The sequence below is a fragment of the Paramormyrops kingsleyae genome, chromosome 6 (genome assembly GCF_048594095.1).
Source record: "Paramormyrops kingsleyae isolate MSU_618 chromosome 6, PKINGS_0.4, whole genome shotgun sequence".
Taxonomy (NCBI): Eukaryota; Metazoa; Chordata; class Actinopteri; order Osteoglossiformes; family Mormyridae; genus Paramormyrops; species Paramormyrops kingsleyae.
The window spans coordinates 9,504,507-9,511,112 of NC_132802.1; the positions used below are offsets into that span (position 1 = coordinate 9,504,507).

General features: G+C 41.0%; 1 long non-coding RNA gene across 2 annotated transcripts; it reads left to right on the top strand.

The window, feature by feature from the left end:
• Positions 1-248: 248 nt before the first annotated feature.
• On the top strand, positions 249-3,885 carry LOC111855636 (uncharacterized). Of its 2 annotated transcripts, XR_002840943.1 has the most exons (4): positions 249-289; positions 2,255-2,357; positions 3,169-3,251; positions 3,637-3,885. It is a non-coding gene; the product is annotated as an uncharacterized lncRNA (long non-coding RNA). The 2 variants fall into 2 exon arrangements; XR_002840942.2 differs by lacking the exon at positions 3,637-3,885 and having other exon boundaries at positions 3,169-3,604.
• Positions 3,886-6,606: the final 2,721 nt, after the last annotated feature.

Consider the following 6,606-nt stretch of genomic DNA (forward strand, 5'->3'; position numbering starts at 1 on the left):
TCTTTAAAATTTTAGAAAAATATTACCTTAGTTGTTGCAAGGGAATCTGTAAGAGACTTCAGGTCACGGGCAAGGTGACTTCAAAGTTTAGAGGACTTTTGGAACTTGACCAGCTTAAAGATCTTGATAAGAAACCACTTTATCTCCACAACCTGTTGGAGGGCATCCAAGACAGGGAGGAAGTACCCTCTATCTGATTCTTGGGGCCTAATACAGTAGCAGCCCAACCCAGTCTATTGTCTAGTTCTGGCATTGGCAAAAGAGAAGTGTCTGTCTCGGCAGAAGGACGGTAACTATAATGTTTTCACTTTAGTTTGACGAAAATAATGCAAAGGTCAGATGGGAAAATCCTTTCAGGGAGAAATGTTCTGAAGTTTGCAATGGATCAAGTGCATAAAAAATAGCATTTTATGAGCACATATTTTTGCTTGTCATGCTGACCTAGTTCTGAAGTTGCTATGGTGATACTGAAATTGCTGTTTTCTCATGACAACTGTGTTTCTCTTTAACTGCTAACGGCTAGATCCCTTCGGTGTTGATACTGGGTGGTGTTGCAGCTGAACCCACCTCTGTTCAGCTTCCTAATGTGTGTGTATGTGTGTCCAGTTGTTTCCATAACTGAGACAAATCATGTGTCCTTCTTGGAAGGAGTTCAGAAGGCAGCTGCTTCCAATTAGGGTGTTTTGTGAGTTTTATCCCTGGCCTCTCAATCAGCCCTCCCCTCGTCTGCTTTCACTTCAAAAGGTGGTAGCCGGGTGTGACAGATAAAACAGCAGGAGAAATGAGCTCAGTGCCATTAATGACCACCACCACGCTGTCATGGTGATTTGGGTCAAAGCGATCTGAGGGGGTGTCAGAACTGGACATCTGATGAATGAATGATAAACAATCAGTGTTCACATAAATCAGGAAGTCTGTCTTGTAAAGTTTCATCCAAGCTTTCAATTGTATACCTCAACATGTTATAAAAGACCGTAGTTCTTAAGTTGTACAAATTCAAGAAATGTCTGACAATGCACATAGTGGTGGAATAAAGTGCAATAAAAGGTGTGGTAACACTTTACTTAAGGCCATGTCTTTAGTAATTTATGAACACATTCATAATGGATTATAATGCACTAGTAAAGCATTATAAACATGGCTATAAATAATTTAAAAAAGGCATAACACATTATAGCCATGTTTATTATGCATTATGACTGCCTTATGAAGCTGTCATTCATAATACACTATAGATACCTTTATAATTCAGTGCAAAGCATCCTCAATGCTTATACCAACCATTATAATGCATTATAAAGGTATTTATTGTGCAATATAGATGAGAGCTTCATAAAGTATTCGTAATGCATAATACACATGGCTATAATGTGGGATGCCTTTTTATAAATACTTACAGCCATGTTTGTAATGCTTTATGAAGGCATTATTATTTGTTATGAATGTGACAATGTGTTTATAAATGACTAAGAACATGGCCTTAAGTAAAGTGTTACCAAAGTTGTTTGAGTAATTTCAGATTAGGTACATTTGTGTACATATGTCTATAAGGTTCCACTTTCATACTGTAGCAAATATAACCTATTAACACTCATTTTCAAACCAAAACAACTCCAGGGCAAAGGAGTGTAAAGCTGTACATCAGGGGAGCTGCAAGATCTCAGTGACAGTGAATATTTACTTGGACCACATTGAAGTCAATTCTAAAGAAGCTGTAAATATGTGCCACCACCCAGTGTTTATATGGGAGCCAGTTTATCCATGGCTAGTAGCTTAGACATTTCACAAGTGTAGCCTTATTGAGAGACTAGTCAGAATGAACCCATTATACAATGAAAAGGTATAACAAAATGCAATATACAATAGAATTTCAGAGAAACTTCTGGTACAAGAGAAGTCTCAGCCATTTATCCAGCAACCCTCAAACAGCTGGTTTTGAAGGCCTCGCTGAATGGGTCAGCAGTAATTACTGTACCAGCCATGAGATTTGAACCAATGTTTGTTGCAGAGGTACACACTGCACCTACAGTCTTAAGCAGTCAATGAAGATGTTTAAATGTTTAAATGATCTTCATGTTGGTGTAAAGCTATATTATGCCTGTCAAAGTGTGTCAGCTTAGCCATTCCAAGGCACCTCCTAAATCACCACAATGATTACAGAATTTATCTACTACACCCATGTATGTCTTGACTCCACTACTAGCACATATCATATGCTAATCGGTACCTCATTGACTTTTTAAACTAATCCAAGAGTGAGGTGGTGAAATTTCATAGATACATGGATTAGCTGGGTGCCCCTGAGGAGAGGTCTGGGAACTGAAGCGGTGTTCATCTAGCCATCCAACTAGATATCAGTAAGTTTTTGGAGAACAGAAGAAATTCTTGAGTTTTTTATTGTGTTACTGTTCATTTGCATATGTTCTAATGCTAAATTGTGTTTTTTGTTTTGATCAAATATACGCTTACTACCCAGATAAATCAGGGAAATGGCTTTGAAAGTTTTCTTTGGCTGCTTAAGTCTTTTGCACAGTACTGTATGTGTGTGTGTGTGTGTGTGTGTGGATTAAGTTAATATTACATTGTGGGGGACCAAATGTCCCCCACAATGTGATAAAAACCTGTTATTTTGATGTTGTGGGGACCATTTTTCAGGCCCCCAAAAAATCTGTGAATGTAATGAAGATTTTGTTTGGTTACTCATGGCTAAGGTTAGGGCTGGGTAGGGGTTAAGGTTGTCATGTTGGGATTAGAGTTTTTCCAATAGAAATGAATTACAATTACAAACCTGTGTGTGTGTGTGTGTGTGTGTGCGCGTGTGTGTGTGTGCGAGCAGGTTTACTGTACCTATCCTTATGGGGACATAATGTCCCCATAACGTGATAAATATCCATTTTTTTCCCCTTATAGGGACCGGTTTCCTGGTCCCCATAAGGGAAAACTCTATTTTATAAAAATCGGTGACTGCTATGAAAAAACTAAAAATGCAAAAACTCTTGTATTTTATTAGGTTACTTATGGTTATGGTTAGGGCAGGGTAGGGGTTAAGGTTGTCATAGTTAGCATTAGCATTTTTCCCATTGAAATGAATGAGTGGTCCCCATAAGGATATGTTTACCCTACATGTGTGTGTGTGTGTGTGTGTGTGTGTGTGTGTGCTTCTTATAGGTACGATGAGGACCTGTCCACTAGGGAGAACAGATGGAGGCCCAGACTGGGCAGCTTCTGATTTTGTCTCTCAGGATTTGAAGGTTTGCTGAAACATTAAATTGGGGACAAATATACTGACACACCCAGATGCTCATCAGAGTTTATAAATACCATGGATAAAAGCAAAGCTATTCATCTCCCAGTCATGCGAGTATAATGCACAGGTCACATGCAATATGCAGCATTTGGTGGAAATATGTTTTGCTGATGTGATCTTTGGGGGACTGTTGTTGTTGTGAATGTGAAAATGCCTAGGTATAGGTGTTCACTCCCTTTAATGTAAAGTAATGGAGATCCTACAATGTGATCGCAAATATCAAATAGACCTATTATGCTGGCACTTGGCAATGATTTATTTACAGTGAGTTATTTGTACTCTATCTCAATGATTTATTTACACTGTATTTCATTTTTTCTTGACTACAGAACTGTGCCAGCTCTACACAGGACACTGTACACTTTTTAATTAATTGACAGTAATTAAAGAGAGATGGCATTATCACTGCTGGACTTTGGGGGGAGGGAGGGGGGATCATTAGTAATCATTCGTAAATCATTAATTTTTACCATTTGAGGGGCAGTCAGTAGGGCACCCTGGTGCACCAGGGGGGGGCAGGTGCCCCCTCACCCCCCAAGTCTGCCAGTGGGCATTATGACCTGGTACTGGATACATGGTGAGAGAAGATTCAAAAATTGTTCATAAATTTCATTTGATCATATTATCATATTCATGGTATTTCACTTTGTCTTGGGCCAAAGACATAACTTTTTTTGCCATTGTGGACAGAGAAGTCTTATGCTCAGAACTGGGAAATAGAATCAGTACTGTTCATTCTGTGACAGTACTAGCAATATTCATAACTACACCAATTATGGTATAATATATCATGCAAAAATTATTCCTTAAATAACCACTATTGTAAAATTCACAATACAATCTCCTCTTCACATTTACAAAGATTAAGGGCAGAAGATCCCTGCGAAAACTTAAAAAAGTTAACAGGAACTGAAAAGTTACTGTAAGAAATGTGAAATTCTACAGTCACAGAGACAGCAAACCTGTGAACGAGGCTGGTCACTGAGAAACCCACTACTTATTTGTTTGTTTGCTAATTTGCCAAAAACAACTCTTACTACTAAAGATATTGTATGCATGTACACTAACAAATATTAAATACCACTAACATTGATATATAATATGATATCATGTTAAGAACATAAGAACATAAGAACTATACAAACGAGAGGAGGCCATTCGGCCCATCTAGCTCGCTCGGGGAGAACTTGACTAATAGCTCAGAGTTGTTAAAATCTTATCTAGCTCTGATTTAAAGGAACCCAAGGATTCAGCTTGCACTACGTTATCAGGAAGACTATTCCATACTCTGACTACACGCTGTGTAAAGAAGTGCTTCCTTAAATCCAGTTTGAAATGTTCTCCCGCTAATTTCCACCTATGGCCACGAGTTCTTGTATTTGAACTAATGCTGAAGTAACTATTCGGTTGAACAGCATCCAAACCTGTTAGAATCTTATAGACCTGGATCATGTCCCCCCTCAGTCTAAAGATTGAAATACATCCATCCATCCAGTTTCTGTAACTGCTTGTCCTGCTCAAGGTCGCAGGGGGTCTGGAGCCAATCCCAGGTGCCTCAGAGGCTTCAGGCCCAAGGCAAGGAACAGCCCATTCACTCACAGCATTCACTCACAGCATGCACTCACAGCATTCACTCACAGCATGCACTCACACCAGCACTCACAGCATTCACTCACAGCATGCACTCACAGCATTCACTCACAGCATTCACTCACAGCATGCACTCACCGCATTCACTCACAGCATTCACTCACAGCATGCACTCACCGCATTCACTCACAGCATGCACTCACAGCATTCACTCACAGCATGCACTCACCGCATTCACTCACATCATGCACTCACAGCATTCACTCACAGCATGCACTCACAGCATTCACTCACAGCATGCACTCACAGCATGCACTCACAGCATCAGCATTAACTCCAGTTAACCTCAGTATGTCTTTGGACTGTGGAGGGAAATTGCAATACCAGGAGGAATCACCACGACGACATGGGGAGAACATGCAACTCCACAGACACGGAGCCATGGCAAAGATACAAACCTGAGTCCCAGAGATGTGAGGCAACAGTGCTGACTGGACCATTTTCAGTATTGTTTATGCATTTGTGGCAAACCCGTCCAAAAATATTCCCATTGAAGTGTTCATGGCCAACTTGCAAATAACTGGAACTGTGAATGTCACATTTGTGAATCTGGATGGGCAACTGCACGTGAGTTTTATAAAAGGTGTTATGGGCCGTAAGTGTTTTGGATATGTCTACAGGACACCTCAGTCTTCTGCCCCAAGCTCCATTCGCCAGTTGCTGCTTCAGCCCGCCTCCCAGTTTCCGGCCACGCCCCTTCTGCCCGCTGACCTCTGACCCTGGCCCTGTGTTCCGGTCGAGGAGGATAAAGCCTGCTGGTCACATCTAGCTCGAGCTACTGCTCAAGCTTTGTCTTTTGCTATTGCTGTGTTGGTTTGCTGTTTTCTGATTGACTTCTGTGTATGACTGTTTTGGTTTTCTTGGTTTCTGACTTTCTGCTTTGCCCTATTGGTACCTTTGCCTTCGGTTTGTTTGTCTTCTGGTTTGAACTCTTGCTTAGCTTCTGACTACTCTCTTTGCTCACCCCTTCGGATACCGTGCTTTTGGACTGTGTGTTTTCTGTACATGTCTGTTAGGTGCGTAAGGTGTGACTGTCTTTTTGTTTCTGTGAACGTGGTGTTTACTGTTGTTTTGGTTAGGGAGTTACACTTAGTCTTTGTCATTTAGTTTCCTCTTGTTTTCATTACCTTTAGAGTTAGCTTAGTTTGGGACGTGTGCGTTAGCTGTTTTGGTTGTTATTTTGGCCTGGGTCACTCCCGAAGTTTGTTGCACCTCGTGTCTGTGAAGAAATATAAAAAACTACAAAAAAAGATCCCTGTGTTTCCTGTGTCCCCCTTTCCCGTTCCCTGCTTGTCTCGCCTTCCCCTCTCCCTTCTCCTTTACCTTTCTGTTGATCCTCAAACCTAGACTGGGGATAGTAACAAAAGCTATGATATCTAAGATCACAAAAAAATACATAAGGAATATGTTTCTCAGTGCAGGCGGAAGGATAAGATAAATAGTATGAAACCATGTAATGGATGCTGACTGAGCTGTTCTTAGACGCCCCCCCCCCCCCCCCCGGCATTTTCGTTTTGTCCGATCATGCCACTCCATTCTGCTTATCTGTGCTAGTGCCATGGTGAACCCCAGCCTCTCTGCCCAGAATAAAGTACCACCTGAGGAATCCTTTGTGCTGATGGTTGTCTACTGAGACAACAGTGCTGTAG